The following is a 19,426-nucleotide window of genomic DNA, read 5'->3' as shown; positions in this document are numbered from 1 at the left end:
CCCCATTCCTTTCCTCCCTCTACCCCATTCCTTTCCTCCCTCTACACCACTCCTTTCCTCCCTCTACCCCATTCCTTTCCTCCTTCCAGCCCATTCCTTTCCTCCCACTACCCCATTCCTTTCCTCCCTCTGCGCCATTCCTTTCCTCCCTCCAGCCCATTCCTTTCCTCCCACTGCCCCATTCCTTTCCTCCCTCTCTCCCATTCCTTTCCTCCCACTGCCCCATTCATTTCCTCCCACTGCCCCATTCCTTTCCACCCTCTACCCCATTCCTTTCCTCCCACTGCCCCATTCCTTTCCACCCTCTATCCCATTCCTTTCCTCCATGTACCCCATTCCTTTCCTCCTACCCCATTCCTTTCCTCCCACTGCCCCATTCCTTTCCTCCCTCTATCCCATTCCTTTCCTCTGTCTACCCCATTCCTTTCCTCTCACTGCCCCACTCCTTTCCTCCATCACATTCCTTTCCTCCCTCTATCCCATTCTTTTCCTTCCTCTACCCCATTCATTTCCTCCCATTGCCCCATTCCTTTCCTCCATCTACCCCATTCCTTTCCTCCCACTGCCCCATTCCTTTCCTCCATCTACTCCATTCCTTTCCTCCCTCTACCCCATTTCTTTCCTCCCTCTATCCCATTCCTTTCCTCCCTCTACACCACTCCTTTCACCCCACTATCCCATTCCTTCCCTCCTTCTACCCCACTCCTTTCCAGCCTCTACCCCACTCCTTTCCTCGCACTACTCCATTCCTTTCCTCCCTCTACCCCATTCCTTTCCTCCCTCTATCCCATTCCTTTCCTCCCTCTATCCCATTCCTTTCCTCTACTCCACTCCTTTCCTCCCACTACCCCATTCCTTTCCTCCTCCTACCCCATTCCTTTCCTCCCACTGCCCCATTCCTTTCCTCCCTCTACCCCATTCCTTTCCTCCCACTGCCCCACTCCTTTCCTCCCATTACCCCATTCCTTTCCTCTCACTGCCCCATTTCTTCCTACCTCTATCCCATTCCTTTCATCCCTCTATCCCATTCCTTTCCTCCCTTTATCCCATTCCTTTCCTCTCTCTATCCCGTTCCGTTCCTCCCTCTACCCCACTCCTTTCCTCCCACTACCCCATTCCTTTCCTCCCCCTGCCCCATTCCTTTCCTCCCACTGCCCCATTCCTTTCCTCCCTCTATCCCATTCCTTTCCTCCCTCTACCCCATTCCTTTCTTCCCTCTATCCCATTCCTTTCCTGCCTCTACCCCATTCCTTTCCTCCCTCTACCCCATTCCTTTCCTCCCTCTACACCACTCCTTTCCTCCCTCTACCCCATTCCTTTCCTCCTTCCAGCCCATTCCTTTCCTCCCACTACCCCATTCCTTTCCTCCCTCTGCGCCATTCCTTTCCTCCCTCCAGCCCATTCCTTTCCTCCCACTGCCCCATTCCTTTCCTCCCTCTCTCCCATTCCTTTCCTCCCACTGCCCCATTCATTTCCTCCCACTACCCCATTCCTTTCCACCCTCTACCCCATTCCTTTCCTCCCACTGCCCCATTCCTTTCCACCCTCTATCCCATTCCTTTCCTCCATCTACCCCATTCCTTTCCTCCTACCCCATTCCTTTCCTCCCACTGCCCCATTCCTTTCCTCCCTCTATCCCATTCCTTTCCTCTGTCTACCCCATTCCTTTCATCTCACTGCCCCACTCCTTTCCTCCCTCTATCACATTCCTTTCCTCCCTCTATCCCATTCTTTTCCTTCCTCTACCCCATTCCTTTCCTCCCATTGCCCCATTCCTTTCCTCCATCTACCCCATTCCTTTCCTCCCACTGCCCCATTCCTTTCCTCCATCTACTCCATTCCTTTCCTCCCTCTACCCCATTTCTTTCCTCCCTCTATCCCATTCCTTTCCTCCCTCTACACCACTCCTTTCACCCCACTATCCCATTCCTTCCCTCCTTCTACCCCACTCCTTTCCAGCCTCTACCCCACTCCTTTCCTCGCACTACTCCATTCCTTTCCTCCCTCTACCCCATTCCTTTCCTCCCTCTATCCCATTCCTTTCCTCCCTCTATCCCATTCCTTTCCTCTACTCCACTCCTTTCCTCCCACTACCCCATTCCTTTCCTCCTCCTACCCCATTCCTTTCCTCCCACTGCCCCATTCCTTTCCTCCCTCTATCCCATTCCTTTCCTCCCTCTACCCCATTCCTTTCCTCCCCCTATCCCATTCCTTTCCTGCCTCCACCCAATTCCTTTCCTCCCTCTACCCCATTGCTTTCCTCCCACTGCCCCATTCCTTTCCTCCCTCTACCCCATTCATTTCCTCCCTCTACCCCATTCCTTTCCTCCCACTGCCCCATTCTTTTCCTCCCTCCATCCCATTCCTTTCCTCCCTCTACCCCATTCCTTTCCTCCCACTACCCCATTCCTTTCCTCCCATGCCCCATTTCTTTCCTCCCTCTATCCCATTCCTTTCCTCCCTCTACCCCATTCCTTTCCTCCCTCTACGCCATTCCTTTCCTCCCTCTACCCCATTCCTTTCCTCCCACTACCCCATTCTTTCCCTCCAACTGCCCCACTCCTTTCCTCCCACTGCCCCATTCCTTTCCTCCCTCTACCCCATTCCTTTCCTCCATCTACCCCATTCCTTTCCTATCACTGCACCATTCCTTTCCTCCCTCTACCCCATTCCTTTCCTGCCTCTACCCCAGTACTTTCCTCTCACTGCCCAATTCGTTTCCTCCCACTGCCCCATTCCTTTCCTACCTCTAACCCATTCCTTTCCTCCCTCTATCCCATTCCTTACCTCACTCTACCCCATTCCTTTCTTCCGTTTGCCACACTCCTTTCCTCCCACTACCCCATTCCTTTCCTCCCACTACACCACTCCTTTCCTCCCACTGCCCCTTCCTTTCCTCCCTCTATCCCATTCCTTTCCTCCCACCTCCCCATTCCATTCCTCCCTCTATCCCATTCCTTTCCTCCCTCTACCCCATTCCTTTCCTCCCTTTATCCCATTCCTTTCCTCCCTTTACCCCATTCCGTTCCTCCCTCTGCCCCATTCCTTTCCTCACTCTACCCCATTCCATTCCTCCGTCTGGCACACTCCTTTCCCTCCCACTACCCCATTCCTTTCCTCCCACTACACCACTCCTTTCCTCCCACTGCCCAATTCCTTTCCTCCCTCTACCCCATTCCATTCCTCCCTCTATCCCATTCCTTTCCTGCCTCCACCCCATTCCTTTCCTCCCACTACTCAATTCCTTTCCTCCCTCTCCCCCATCCCTTTCCTCCCTCTATCCCATTCCATTCCTCCCTCTACCCCATTCCTTTCCTCCCTCTGCGCCATTCCTTTCCTCCCTCCAGCCCATTCCTTTCCTCCCACTGCCCCATTCTTATCCACCCTCTATCCCATACCTTTCCTCCCACTTCCCCATTCCTTTCCTCCCACTGCCCCATTCCTTTCCACCCTTTATGCGATTCCTTTCCACCCACTACCCCATTCCTTTCCTCCCTCTACCCCATTCTTTTCCTCCCTCCATCACATTCCTTTCCTCCCACTGCCCCATTCTTTTCCTCCAACTGCCCCACTCCTTTCCTCCCACTGCCCCATTCCTTTCCTCCAACTGCCCCACTGATTTCCTCCTTCTACCCCATTCCTTTACCCCCACTACCCCTCTACCCATCTCCTTTCTTCCCACTACCCCATTCCTTTCCTCCCTCTATCCCATTCCTTTCCTACCTCTAACCCACTCCATTCCTCCCACTACCCCATTCCTTTCTTCACTCTACCCCATTGCTTTCCTCCCACTGCCCCATTCCTTTCCACCCTCTACCCTATTCCTTTCCCTCCACTACCCCATTCCTTTCTTCCCTCTACCACATTCCTTTCCTACCACTACCCCATTCCTTTTTTCCAACTGCCCCATTCCTTTCCTCCCACTGCCTCATTCCTTTCCTCCCTATACCCCATTCCTTTCCTCCCACTGCCCCATTCCTTTCCTCCCTCTATCCCATTCCTTTCCTCCGTCTACCCCATTCCTTTCCTCCCTCTATCCCATTCCTTTCCTCCCTCTACCCCACTCCTTTCCTCCCACTACCCCATTCCTTTCCTCCCTCTACCCCATTCCTTTCCTCCCACTACCCCATTCCATTGCTCCCTCTACCCCATTCCTTTCCTCTCTCTAACCCATTCCTTTCCTCCCTCTGCGCCATTCCTTTCCTCCCTCCAGCCCATTCCTTTCCTCCCACTGCCCCATTCCATTACTCCCTCTATCCCATTCCTTTCCTCCCACTGCCCCATTCCTTTCCTCCCACTGCCCCATTCCTTTCCACCCTCTATGCGATTCCTTTCCTCCCACTACCCCATTCCTTTCCTCCCTCTACCCCATTCTTTTTCTCCCTCCATCACATTCCTTTCCTCCCTCTATCCCATTCCTTTCCTCCCACTGCCCCATTCCTTTCCTCCATCTACCCCATTCCTTTCCTCCCACTGCCCCATTCCTTTCCTCCATCTACTCCATTCCTTTCCTCCCTCTACCCCATTTCTTTCCTCCCTCTATCCCATTCCTTTCCTCCCTCTACACCACTCCTTTCACCCCACTATCCCATTCCTTCCCTCCTTCTACCCCACTCCTTTCCAGCCTCTACCCCACTCCTTTCCTCGCACTACTCCATTCCTTTCCTCCCTCTACCCCATTCCTTTCCTCCCTCTATCCCATTCCTTTCCTCCCTCTATCCCATTCCGTTCCTCTACTCCACTCCTTTCCTCCCACTACCCCATTCCTTTCCTCCTCCTACCCCATTCCTTTCCTCCCACTGCCCCATTCCTTTCCTCCCTCTATCCCATTCCTTTCCTCCCTCTACCCCATTCCTTTCCTCCCTCTATCCCATTCCTTTCCTGCCTCCACCCCATTCCTTTCCTCCCTCTACCCCATTGCTTTCCTCCCACTGCCCCATTCCTTTCCTCCCTCTATCCCATTCCTTTCCTCCCACTGCCCCATTCCTTTCCTCCCACTGCCCCATTCCTTTCCACCCTCTATCCCATTCCTTTCCTCCCACTGCCCCATTCCTTTCTTCCCTCTACCACATTCCTTTCCTCCCTCTGCCCCATTCCTTTCCTCCCACTGCCCGATTCCTTTCCTCCATCTACCCCAATCCTTTCCTCCCTCTACCCCATTCCTTTCCTCCCACTGCCCCAGTCCTTTCCTCCCTCTATCCCATTCCTTTCTTTCGTCTACCCCATTCCTTTCCTCCCTCTACCCCATTCCTTTCGTCCGTCTGCCCCATTCCTTTCCTATCACTGCCCCATTCCTTTTCTCCCTCTATCCCATTCCTTTACTCCCTCTATCCCATTCTTGTCTCCCACTACACCTTACCTATTCTGCCTGATGAATCAGAATCATGTTTATTATCACCAGCGTGAGTCCTGAAATATGTTAACTTAGCAGCAGCCGTTCAATGCATACATAATATAGAACAAGGAAAAAGTAAAATAATAATAATTAATACATATATTGAATAGATTAAAAATCATGCAAAAACAGAAATGATATACATTTAAACAGTGAGGTAGTGTTCAAGGATTCAATGTCTGTTTAGGAATTTCCAAATGTGGTGTTTCTTGCTCAGTGCTTCATGACAAATGCAGTATCTTCTCACTTGCCTTATAAACTGATGTATTTCGTCTCTGAGCTGAAATCCACTACTCGTGAATACTTCTAAGATTACTAAGAAAGCAGGAGGTGATCATTGTTTGTCTTGGAGTGGTCCTCCATCTAGTGGGTGCATACAAGAGGTACATCCTTGGCAACTCCGTGGATAACATCCAGCAGGAAGTATTTCATTTAAAACAAGGTTCCTTGGTTTTAACTAAGAGACTGAGATAATGTCAATGGAGTGAGGGCCATTATCAATGCTAATACAAATTCACCTCTTTATTCTATATCAGTTTCCTTTTCTGGAAGAAAATGGCGCCAGCAAACAACATAACTTCCTTCAGACAGTTTACAGAACTATTTCTTTCACTTCTTTTCCATCTTCCTTTTCTTTCAAATGTGGCTCCGCTACTGTTGGAGGCTGTGATCTACATGTTGGTGGTGTGTTTTTGGGCCAATTGAGCGATCTGGCGCTTTGCTGTCTCTGTGGGGGTTCCATGAGGTTTCAAGCAAAGCGTGCAGCCTGGGGACGTGGTGGGAGCCAATGATTGACTCCATTTCTCCCTCAAGGAAGATTGAAGACAACAAGATCGAGAGCAGAAGGTAGGAGGTGCTCAGCTCCATCCACCAGTCTCTCACTCGTTGCTGCCCGAGGAAGGTCCCTGCGTATGATGGTCTCTCTCCCTCTCACCTGCTGCTCCCGGAGGAAGGTCCCTGCGTACGAACGCTCTCTCTCTCTCCCCTGTCCCCCCGCCACTCTTGCTTCATCATGAGGAAGGTTTGATCGATGTGGTTTCATTGTTTTGTGGCTGTCTGTGAGAAGACAAATCTCAGGGTTCTATACTGCATACATACCTTGATAATAAATGTATTTTGATACCTGATGTTAAAGATTCATACAGGTGCATCCACCTGGATGACAGATTTGAGTGGAGCACCAGCACAGAGGCTGTGCACAAGAAGGGCCAGAGTCGCCTCTACTTTCTGAGGAGACTGAGGTCCTCTGGAGTATGCAGGCCTCTCCTTCACATGTCCTGCCAGCCTGTTGTCGCCAGGACAATCTTCTATGCAGTGGTGTGCTGAGGCAATGGCACTAAAACGGCTGATGCTAACAGTCTCAATAAACTGATTAAAAAGGCTGGCACTTGAAGCTGTGGTAGAACAAAGGATCCTCCGGAAAACCCTGGCAACTCTGGACAATGTTTCTCATCCTCTGCATGGCACCTTGGCTGAACAGAGAAGCATTTTTATTAATAGACTAAGCCAACTGTGCTGCTCAAAAGGGCACTATATGAGGTAATTCTTACCCTCGGCCATTAGGCTCTATAATGAGTCAAGCTACAGCTGGGGGAGTTGAGGATGCCATCGTCTACCTGCTGAACCGTGTCTACGCCCACCTGGACAAGCCAGCGAGCGCTGTGAGGGTCATGTTTTTTGACTTCTCCAGTGCGTTCAACACCATCCGCCCTGCTCTGCTGGGGGAGAAGCTGACAGCGATGCAGGTGGATGCTTTCCTGGTATCATGGATTCTTGATTACCTGACTGGCAGACCACAGTACGTGTGCTTGCAACACTGTGTGTCCGACAGAGTGATCAGCAGCACTGGGGCTCCACAGGGGACTGTCTTGTCTCCCTTTCTCTTCACCATTTACACCTCGGACTTCAACTACTGCACAGAGTCTTGTCATCTTCAGAAGTTTTCTGATGACTCTGCCATAGTTGGATGCATCAGCAAGGGGGATGAGGTTGAGTACAGGGCTATGGTAGGAAACTTTGTCACATGGTGTGAGCAGAATTATCTGCAGCTTAATGTGAAAAAGACTAAGGAGCTGGTGGTAGACCTGAGGAGAGCGAAGGTACCGGTGACCCCTATTTCCATCCAGGGGGTCAGTGTGGATATGGTGGAGGATTACAAATACCTGGGGATATGAATTGACAATAAACTGGACTGGTCAAAGAACACTGAGGCTGTCTACAAGAATGGTCAGAGCCGTCTCTATTTCCTGAGGAGACTGAGGTCCTTTAACATCTGCCGGACGATGCTGAGGATGTTCTACGGGTCTGTGGTGGCCAGTGCTATCATGTTTGCTGTTGTGTGCTGGGGCAGCAGGCTGAGGGTGGCAGACACCAAAAGAATCAACAAACTTATTCGTAAGGCCAGTGATGTTGTGGGGATGGAACTGGACTCTCTCACGGTGGTGTCTGAAAAGAGGATGCTGTCCAAGTTGTATGCCATCTTGGACAATGTCTCCCATCCACTACATAATGTACTGGTTGGGCACAGGAGTACATTCAGCCAGAGACTCATTCCTCCAAGATGCAACACTGAGCGTCATAGGAAGTCATTCCTGCCTGTGGCCATCAAACTTTACAACTCCTCCCTTGGAGGGTCAGACACCCTGAGCCAATAGGCTGGTCCTGGACTTATTTCCTGGCATAATTTACATATTACTATTTAACTATTTATGGTTTTATTACTATTTATTATTTATGGTGCAACTGTAACGAAAACCAGTTTCCCCCGGGACCAATAAAGTATGACTATGACTATGACTATGACCCTCTCCTGTTGGACTGTTCGAGGTAACTTATTTTTTATTCCTTCTTACTTCTCTTCTAGTATTTGTATATCTGTGCACTTGTAATGCTACCGTGACACTGTAATTTCCTTTGGGAGCATTTAAATATCTATCTTTGAATCTTTGAATCTTGAGTCTTCTCATCGGCTTTCTAATTTATGTTGGTAAAGGCTGGCTGATGGTTCTCACAGATTCCAGTAAAAACCACCATTGTATATTTTGCTACGTGCATCTCTTCAACATTTTCCAGTATCACTGGACAGATTCCCCTGTGGGATGGACTATTTCTCAGAACTTAACATCAGCATATTCCCACAAGGATGAATAATTAGGGCAGCAAATTCCAGGAACCTTGGATATTAAGGGATATTGAGAACTCAATTAAAAACAAGTTTATGGAACATACAGAGAACTGAAATACAGTATAGGAATCCATTCAGGAATATGGGAAATGCGTATGTCTGCGTTGAACACTGGACCTCAAAAGAATGTGGATGGCAAACATGGAGCCTGAAATGATCCAGTTACATTAAAGCACTCTATGTGAAGTCAGAGGGCATAAACTAATACTGGAAACGTTCCAAGCACTCAGGAGGGGGAGGCGAAAAACAGAGGAAACATTTCAGGTTGAAGGTTCGTCACATAACAGGGATGGAGATAAAAGAAGCTTGTAAAGTTGTAAGGAAGGTAGGAGAGGGGTAAATATCACTAATAGGATATAACTATGTCACTATCAGGATAAGGTTATTAGTCAATGAGCTCATGGGAATAGGTACAGAGTGAGTACATGGACCAAAGAACACAATAAACAGAACGTAGGAACAGCAAGCTCCTTCAGGTTAAGTAGGGCAGATTCCGAGAGAAAAGAGAAAGAAAGTCTGGGGGGAACAACAGAGCCAACAGCACGGATGGATTACTGGTACAGACTGACACAGCAAGTTGGTTGAAGTTGTGAAGTTCGGTTTTGAATGCTGGAGGTTGCAATGTGTCCACGCTAGAGATGAGGTGCTGTTCCTCAAGATTACAATGAGGTCAACTGCGATTACAACAGGAATTAGATCAACTGGGAGGACAGAGTCAGATTTAACATCTCTGGCACACGTCATGAAATTTGTTGTTTTGTGGCAGTAGTATATTGCAATATATTTTGCAAACAATAAATTACAATAAAAATAATAAAAAATTAATATAACTTAAATTAGTGCAGAGAGAGAGAGAGAGAGAGTAAAAAAATTACTAAGGTAGTATTCATGGGTTCATCGTCCATTCAGAAATCTGATGGCAGAAGGTAGGAAGCTGTTCCTAAAACGTTGAGTGTATGTCTTCAGGTTCCAGTACCTCCTCCTTGATGGTAGCAATGAGAAGAGGGCGTGTCCTAGGTGTTGTGGGTCTTTAATGATGGATACTGCTTTTTTTAAGGCATCACCTTTTAAAGATGTCTTGGATGGTGGGGAAGTTGGCACCCATGATGGAACTGGATGAGCTTTCAAATTTCTAACCCAATCAAGAGAAAATCAGCAGATGCTGGAAATTCAATGCTTTAACATCTGCCGGACGATGCTGAGGATGGCGTTTTTACAAGCGACAGGGTGGAAAGAGGTATAGTCCAGTTAGCTGTGAGAGTTAGTGGGTTTATAATAGACATGACTGGATAAGCTGTCTACAGAGACAGAGACAGAGACAAACAGGTTGAGAAAGGGGAGGGCGGTATTGGAAATGGACCAGGTAAATTTGACTTTCCCTTCCTGAAGTCCAAAACCAATTCCTTGGTCTTACTGACAGTGAGTGCAAGGTTGTTGCTGCATCAGCACTCAACCAGCTGAACTATCTCACTCCTGTATGCCCCCTCATCATCTTCTGAAATTCTGCCAACAATAGTTGTGTCATTGGCAAATTTATCAGTGGTGTTTGAGCTGTGCATAGCCACACAAATGTGGGCGTAGAGAGAGTAGAACAGTCGGCTAAGTATGTATCCTTGAGGTTTGCCAGTGTTGACTGCCGGCGAGGAGGAGATATCATTTCCAACCTGCACAGACTGAGGTCTCCTGGTAAGGAAGTGAAGAGTCCAGTTGCAGAGGGAGGTACAAATGCCCAGATTTCAGAACTTGATGATTAGAACTGAAGGTATGATTACATTGAACGCTGAGCTGTAATCAATAAACAGCATCCTGGTGTAGGTATTACTATTGCCCAGGTGACCCAAGGCCAAGTGGAGATTCAATGAGGTTATTGGAGCAGATACAGTTTAACTCAGACAAGAGCAAAGTGTTGCACTTTGGAAGTTAAATCAGGGCAGGACTTTGACAGTGAATGGTAGGGAGTACAAGTACATAGTTCCATAGAAATGATGAGAGTAGTGAAGAAGGCATTTGACACTCTTGTCTTCATCATGTTATAACCATGTACAGCTGTTATAATGAGTCAGTGAGACTGAATTTGGAAAGTCATGTGCAGATTTGATTATGTAGCTATAGGAAGGATGTAATGCAGTTGAAAGGGTACAGGATAGATTCACAAGGACGTTACTGGGTCCAGAGGGCTTGAATTATGAGGAGAGGATTTTTTTTCTGTCTGTAGTGTTACAGACTGAGGGGTGACAGCATGGTGATATATAACATCATATGAGGAGCAAAGATAAGGTAAATGGTCACTGTAATTTTCCCATGGTGGCGAGTCCAGATTTAATATGAAAAGGGATCATTAATGAGCTTAATATCCAAGGATACACATTGTACTGAAATATCAGACAGGAAAACAAAGGGGGTGGTGTTGATCTGTTGGTAAAAAAATGAAATCAAATCATTAGAAAGAAGTGACATGGATCAGAAGGTGTTGAATTTTTATCGACAGAGCTAAGGAACTGCAACAGTAAAAAGACCTTGATGGGAGTTGTTTACAGACCCCCAAAACAGTAGTAAGGATGTAGCCTACAAATTACAATGGGAGATAGAAAAAGGGCAATGTTACAATAGTCATGGGGAATTTCAATATGCAGGTAAATTGGGAAAATCAGGCTGGTGCTGGATTCCAAGAAGGCACATTTCTACAATGGCTACAGATGGATTTTCAGAGCATCTTTGCCACAAGCAACTGTGGAGAACAAGTCTGCATGTGTATTTAAGCCAAACATTGGTAGATTCTTGATTGGTCAGGGCAGGAAAGAATACGGGGAAAAAACAGGAAATTGGGGCTGAGAGGAAAAATTAGACCAGCCATGATGAAATGGCGAAACAGACTCCATGGGCCAAATGGTCCAATTCTGCTCCTATGTCTTATGTTCTACAGTTTTATTTAAAGGGAATATCAACTTTTTCATGATGTGGGTGGTGGATATGTGAAAAGAGCTGCCAGAGGAAGTGGTAGAGGGGATACAATTATAAAGTTTGAAAGACATTCAAACACAGGTACATGGGTAGGAAAGCTGTAAAGGGGAATGGGACTAGCTCAGGTTGGCAACTTGGTCTACATGAATATGTTAGACCAAAGGGAATATTTTCATGCTGCATAACCCTATGACTCTGTGAGTCTACATCTTTCTCTATCTGGCAACCACTTGGAAATGAGCCAACCTCTTCACCATATTGTTGTTGTACTTCTAGCCATAAACCTCTGCCAATTTTCTCTACTTTTTGAACCTCAGACAGTGTACTGCTGTTTAAAAACCTCTCATATCCCTTTGTTGTTTCTAGAACTGTTTAGACCAATGCTCTTTTGATTAGTTCCCTGAACGTCAATCTTCTGTAAACGTTAACCTATACGGTTTATATTATGTCTCTTCCAGCAAGCCCCTTTGCTCACTGAGCACTGTAGTTCTTGACTTTCTCTGTTTTAAGATTTGCATCTGAACTTTTAACATTTTGCCATTGCATTGTTCCTTGAAATAATATATATCTTTATAATCCCCAGGGAAATCCATGTCCTTTAATTCTCACCTATTAATTATCCAATTGTTAGAGTCGTTGTTAGAGTCACAGGGTAATAGAAATGTACAGCACAAAAACAAGCCCTCATCCATCTAGTCCATACCGAACCATTTGAACTGCCTACTCCCATCAACCTGCACCAGGACCATAGCCCTCCATACCCTTACCATCCATGTACCTATCCAAACTTCTCTCAAACACTGAAATTGAGCTTGGATGCACCACTTGTGCTGGCAGCTTGTCCCGCACTCTCAGGACCCTCTGAGTGAAGAAGTTTCCACTCAGGTTCCCCTTAAACTTTTCACCTCTCACCCTTAACCCATGACCTCTGGTTGTAGTCCCATCCAACCTCAGTGGAAAAAGCCTGCTTGCATTTCCCCTATATATACCCCTCATAATTTTGTATACCTTTCTCAAATCTCCTCTCAATATTCTACATTCCAAGAAAAAATATACTAACCTGTTCAATCTTTCCTTATAACTCAGGTCTTCCAGATCCAGCGACATCCTTGCAAGTTCTCTCTGTACTCTTTCAGCCTCAATTTCAAATTTCAATTTTGAAGGCCTTCCACTTACCAAGTGCACTTTTACCAGAAAACAGCCTGTCGCAATTTACGCTTGCTAAATCCTTTCTGATGACATCGAAACTGGCTTTTTTGCAATTTAGAATCCCAACCTGCAGCCCAGCCATATCTTTTTGCATATTTACTTTGAAACTAATGCAATTGTGATCTCTAAATGTAAGGTGTTCTACACAAACTTCCGTCACCTGCCCTGTTTCATTTCCAATCAGGAGATCAAGTATTGCATACTCACCCACTGGGGCTTCTATGTACTGATTAAGGAAACCTCCCTGAACGTATTTAACAAAATCTATCCCATCTAGTCTTTTAACAGTATGTGAAACCCCAGTCAATATGTGGAAAGTTAAAATCACCTACAGTCTGCAACCTCTCTACAAATTTGTCCCTCTAAATCTCTCAGACAGTTGGGTGGTCCGTCATATAGCACCATTAACATGGTCATACCTGTTTTATTTTTCAGTTCACTGAGTTCTCCACTGCTGTGACATCTTCCCAGACTTAATCCCTCCCACTTTGTTGCATCTAAAACAATGGAATCCCAGAATATTGAGCTGCCATCCTGCCCCTCCTACATCCGCGTCTCACCAATGGCTACAATATCGTAATTCTATGTGTTGATCCATGCTGCCTCTCCCACAATACTTCTCCCATTAAAATATACACGGCTCAGGGTAGTAATCACACCTTGCTCAGCCTTTTGGTTTCTGAATTTGGGACCTTAACAACATCTGTCTCCACAATCTCTCAACTAACTGTTCTGGCACTCTGCTTTCCCCCATTGCTCTAATCTAACCCCACCCCCTATGCCTGTGGCGCGTGGCCAAGTGGTTAGAGCGTTGGGCTCACGACCTGAAGGTCGTGGGTTCGAGTCTCGGCCAAGGCAGTGTGTGTGTCTTTGAGCAAGGCACTTAACTGCACATTGCTCCAGTCCACCCAGCTGAAAATGGGTACCAGCAAAATGCTGGGGGTTAACCTCACGATAGACTGGCGTCCTATCCGGGGGGGGGGGGGGGGGGGGCGGAGTCTCGTGCTCTCAGTCGCTTCACGCCACAGAAACCGGCATAAGCACTGACCTGATGGGCCACAAGGCTCGGGTCAGACTTTAAAAACTAAAATCCCCCATGCACCACTAGCAAACCTCCCCGCTAGGATGCCTACCCACAAACCATCTCTTCTGTACAGGTCCCACCTTCCCTGTCCGAGCGCCCAATGATACAAAAACTTGATGCTTTCCCTCCTACACCAACTCCTTAGACACGTGTTAAACTGCGTGATCTTCCTACTTCTGGCCTCACTAGTACATGATATTGGTAGCAGTCCTGAGATCTCAACCCTGAAGGTCCTGCCCTTTAACTTAGCACCTACTGTATGAAGCACCTTCAATTACTCCAAAAGACTGAGGTTTGGTAAAATACTGAAAGGCTTTTATTCGCTGTACAATACGACCTGCACAGTGAGTGTCTGACCCCAGACTGAGGGGGAGGGGTAAGGCGAACACCTTTATACAGGACTCTGTGGGAGGAGCCACAGGGGCAGTCAGCAGAGGGGTGTGTCCAGACAGGTAACCGAGTTACAACATATATACATGGTTTACCACATTCACCCCTCCTTTTTTAAAAAGAGTCCCGCGGGGTGAAGTGACTGACAATATTTACAAGAAGTATATTTACAGGCTAAGTCTATCAGGCGGTCGAGTCCATCGCTGTGACCTACGTAGCACCGGCGGTGATTGCACCGGCGATGGCGGTTGTGCTGGCTCCGGCCTGACTTCAGGTGCCAGCACGTTAGGCGTCGGTAATCCCTCGTGCGTGTGTGTCGCGCCCGGTATGTGAGTGTCGTGTGGTGTCTGTATAGGGTTTGGGGTGCACAGTGTCTCGTAGGTACATACATTGGTGGGTACGGGGTCAATAGTCACTACGGAGTGTTCAGGGTAGGGGCCCGGAGCTCCTGCGGGCACCAGGTCGCGGATGGAGACCGTGTCCTCCCGCCCATCAGGTAAAACCACGTAGGCATACTGGGGGTTCGCATGAAGTAAGTGAATCCTCTCGACCATCGGGGAGTATTTATTGCTCCTCGCATGTTTCCAGAGCAGCACTGGCCCCGGGGACGTCAGCCAAGTTGGTAGGGTGGTTCCAGTGGTCGATTTTCTGGGAAAAGAAAAGAGCCGCTCATGAGGGGTGGCATTGGTGGCTGTGCATAACAGGGAGCGGATGGAGTGGAGTGCCTCGGGAAGGACCTCCTGCCAGCGGGAGACCGGCAGTCCCTTTGACCTGAGGGCTAAGAGTGTGGCTTTCCACACTGTGCCATTCTCCTTCTCTACCTGTCCATTCCCCCGGGGATTATAGCTCGTGGTCCTACTGGTTGCAATTCTCCTAGCCAGTAGATATTGGCGCAGCTCGTCACTCATTAACGAGGACCCTCTGTCACTGTGGATATAGCATGGGTATCCGAACAGAGTGAAGAGCTTGCGCAGGGCTTTTATAACTGACGTGGTAGTGGTGTCGGGGCAGGGGATGGCGAAGGGGAACCACGAGTACTCGTCAATTACGTTAAGAAAGTACACATTGCAGTCGATGGAGGGAAGGGGGCCCTTAAAGTCAACACTCAGTCGCTCAAAGGGGCGGGTGGCCTTGATGAGTTGTGCCTTTTCGGGTCGGTAGAAGTGCGGTTTGCACTCTGCGCAGACTTGGCATCCCCTGGTCATCATCCTGATCTCCTCAAGGGAGTAAGGCAGACTCCAGGCTTTCACGAAGTGGAAAAGCCGGGTCACTCCCGGGTGGCAAAGGTCTACATGTAGGGCGTATAGCCGGTCGATCTGCGCGCTGGCGCATGTTCCCTGGGATAGGGCATCGGAGGGCTCATTGAGCTTCCCAGGCCTGTACATGATGTTATAGTTGTAGGTGGAGAGTTCGATTCTCCACCTCAGAATTTTATCATTTTTGATTTTGCTCCGCTGCTGATTATTAAACATGAATGCGACTGAGCGCTGGTCAGTTAGCAGGGTGAACCTTTTGCCGGCAAGATAGTACCTCCAGTGCCTTATAGCTTCCACTATGGCCTGGGCCTCTTTCTCTACCGCAGGGTGCCGAGTTTCAGGGCCTCGAAGGGTACGGGAGAAGAACACCACTGGTCTTCCTGCCTGGTTGAGGGTAGCAGCCAGCGCAGTCGGAGACGTCACTCTCTACTTGGAAGGGAATGGCCTCATCCACCGCATGCATTGCTGCTTTGGCAATCTCCCCTTTTATGCGGTTGAAGGCCGTGTGGGCCTCGGCAGAGAGGGGGAATGTGGTGGACTTGACCAGGGGGCGGGCCTTGTCTGCATAGTTAGAGACCCATTGGGCGTAATATGAAAAGAAGCCCAGGCACCTTTTGAGGGCTCTGAGGGTGTTGGGAAGAGGGAGTTCCAACAAGGGACGCATACGGTCGGGGTCAGGGCCAATGACTCCATTCTCCACGACACACCCAAGGATAGCAAGTCGGGTGGTCCCAAATACACACTTGTCCTTGTTATAGGTGAGGTTGAAAGATTTGGCCGCTTGGAGAAATTTTTGGAGGTGGTTGTCGTGATCCTGCTGGTCGTGACCGCAGATGGTGATGTTATCCAGATATGGGAACGTGGCCTTCAGTTGGCACTGGTCCACCATCCGGTCCATTGCCCTCTGGAAGACAGATACACCATTCGTGACACCAAAGGGGACGCGCAGGAATTCATAAAGCCTGCCGTCCGCCTCGAAGGCAGTGTAAGGGCGGTCCTCCCGGCGGATGGGGAGCTGATGGTAAGCGGATTTTAAGTCTATGGTCAAGTACACCTTGTACTGTGCTATCTGATTGACCATATCCGCGATGCGGGGTAGAGGGTACGCATCGAGCTGCGTGAACCTATTGATGGTCTGGCTATAGTCCACGACCATCCTATTCTTCTCCCTGTTCCGAACAACGACCACCTGCGCCCTCCAAGGACTTGTGCTTGCCTCAATGACCCCCTCCCTGAGCAGCCGCTGCACCTCCGACTTAATGAAAGCTCTGTCCCCCGCGCTGTACCTCCTGCTTTTAGTTGCCACAGGTTTACAGTCGGGGGTCAGGTTGGCGAACAGCGGTGGGGGAGGGATCCTGCGGGTGGAGGGGCCGCAAGTGATGTCGGTAGTGTGGCAGTTGGCATGATGTTGGGTGGGATGCGCGGGTCGGTGTGTGTGTGTGTGGTCAGTAGCGGGGTACGTGGCATATCTCTACAAAACAGGGGATTTATGACAGTAATTGGCGGGAGGGGCCCATCATACTTCATTGTCACGCTTTTCAGGTGGCTCTGGAAGTCCAACTCCAACAGCACAGGGGCACACAGTTGAGGCAAGACCAGTAACTTAACGTCCCGATATTCTGTGCCCTGCACCACTAGCGTCGCTACACAACCCCCCCGGATGTCTGTTGTATGCGACCCGGAGGCCATGGTGACCCTCTGACTTACCGGCCATATCTTGAGTCCACAATGCTGCACCGTGGCCGGGTGGATAAAACTCTCCGTGCTGCCTGTGTCAAACAGGCAGCTTGTCCTGTGCCCTCCACCAGGATGTCCATCATTGACCTTGCGAGCTGGTGGGGAGCACTTTGGTCGAGGGTCACGGAAGCCAGGGTGGGGTCGCTGTCTTGGTCCAGCGCGGTGGGGTGGCCTGTGAGCACCCGTTGGTCGTAGGCAGTGGGAGGTGGCGCCGACCAAGATGGCCGCCCCCACGTCTCGCACGTGGTGGCGGCGTGCAGGGAAGATGGCGGCCCCCATGTCTTACACGTGGTGGCAGTGTGCGGGGAAGATGGCGACCCCCACGTCTCGCACGCGGCGCTGCTCGATCCCGCTTACGGTTTTGACTTACAGACCTTGGCGAAGTGGCCCTTCTTTCCGCAGCTGGAACAGGTAGCTTGTCGGGCCGGGCAGCGTTTCCGGGGGTGCTTCTCCAGTCCGCAGAAGTAGCACTTCGTGGACTCACGACTGGCGGCAGCCGAGGTCGATTCGCCGGCAGGTCGCGGGGTCTGTGGCACCCACGAGGCCATTGGGGGATCGCGTGCCTGGACAGCCTCGGAGTTATGCAGAGCAGCCTCCAACATATCAGCCAGCTCCATCGCCGAACTTAGGGTAAGATCGGCTTTTTCCAGCAGCCGCTGGCGCACGTACACTGACCTGGTCCCCGTGACGAAGGCGTCTCTCACTAGGAGTTCTGCATGCTGTGCCGCCGTCAGCTCCTGGCAATTGCAGGCTCGCACGAGTGTCTGTAGGGCCCGGACGAACTCAGCACTCGATGCCCCGGACCGTTGTTGCCGTGTCGCTAAGCGATGCCGAGTATAGACGCTGTTTATCGGCCGCAGGTATTGTCTTTTGAGTGCGTTCATCGCGCTGTTGTAGCTCGGCTGGTTTCTGATCAGCGAATAAACCCGTGGACTGGCCCTGGAGAGTAGAACTCTGCGCTTCGCTACGGGGTCGGTCGCTTTAATCTCCTCTAGACACGCTTTGAAGCAGGCCAGCCAGAGTTCGAAAGTGTTTCCAGCTTCAGGTGTTTGCGGATCGAGGTCTAATTTTTCTGTTCTCAGGGCCTGTTCCATGTTTTAAAACGTACAGCAAATAAAATTGAAGCACCTTCAATTACTCCAAAAGACTGAGGTTTGGTAAAATACTGAAAGGCTTTTATTCGCTGTACAATACGATCTCCACAGTGAGTGTCTGCCCCCGGACTGAGGGGGAGGGGCAAGACGAACACCTTTATACAGGACTCTGTGGGAGGAGCCACAGTGGCAGTCAGCAGAGGGGTGTGTCCAGACAGGTAACCGAGTTACAACATATATACGTAGTTTACCACACTGTAACTCCCAGAACTCAGTTTGCAGAACCCCATCACTCTTCCTATCTATGTCATTGATACATGCATGGACCACGACCTCCAGCTGCTTGCCCTCTCTCTTAAGAATGCTGAGGTCTTGATGCTAGATTTCCCAGACCCCGGCCCCCAGGAGACAACATACCATCTGGCAATCTCATTGTTGTCCACAGAACCTTCTGTCTTTTCCCCTAACTAATGAATCCCCTATCACCACAGCTTGCTCTTCTCCCCGCCCCCCTTCCCTTCTGAGTCACAGAGTCAGGCTCAGTGCCAGAGACTTGCTGGAAACCACAGTGTTTTAAATAATACTCCTTAACAAATCTGTGTATTTTTCACACTTACTAGCAGAAAGCGGTATAGCAGCTAGACTAACATTCCTCATTTTTCATTGGCTAAGTATTAGCACATTACCCATAAGACGTAATTGTTTTAATTATTACTAATTTATTCCTATCTAAGGAATGTCTTATCTATATAAGTGACGGATTTTTCAGAGGCGCCATCTTGGCTTCTTGGCTTTCTTTTGATTCGTTTGTCCCTTTGTCTTCACACCTCTTACCATTATTCCTCAGCTCTTTATTTAGTTTGCGTGGTATTTGTATGCTTGTACTCTACAATAAACTGTAATCTTGGAATTAAGACTGCTCGCCATTCCTGACTCCTGGAAGTCGTCTACGGATCAGAAGATAAGCAGAGATCCAACAGACCTGACCATTGTGGCTTTCCTCTGCTGGGTCATTCCTCCCAACGGTATCCAAAGTGGTATACCTGTTGAGGGCGGTGGCCACAGGGGTATTCTGAACTGGCTCCTTAACCCCCTCTTCCTTCCTAACTGTCACCC

This window comes from Mobula birostris, chromosome 10 (genome assembly GCF_030028105.1).
Source record: "Mobula birostris isolate sMobBir1 chromosome 10, sMobBir1.hap1, whole genome shotgun sequence".
Lineage (NCBI taxonomy): Eukaryota > Metazoa > Chordata > Chondrichthyes > Myliobatiformes > Myliobatidae > Mobula > Mobula birostris.
This window is presented reverse-complemented; position numbering follows the sequence as displayed.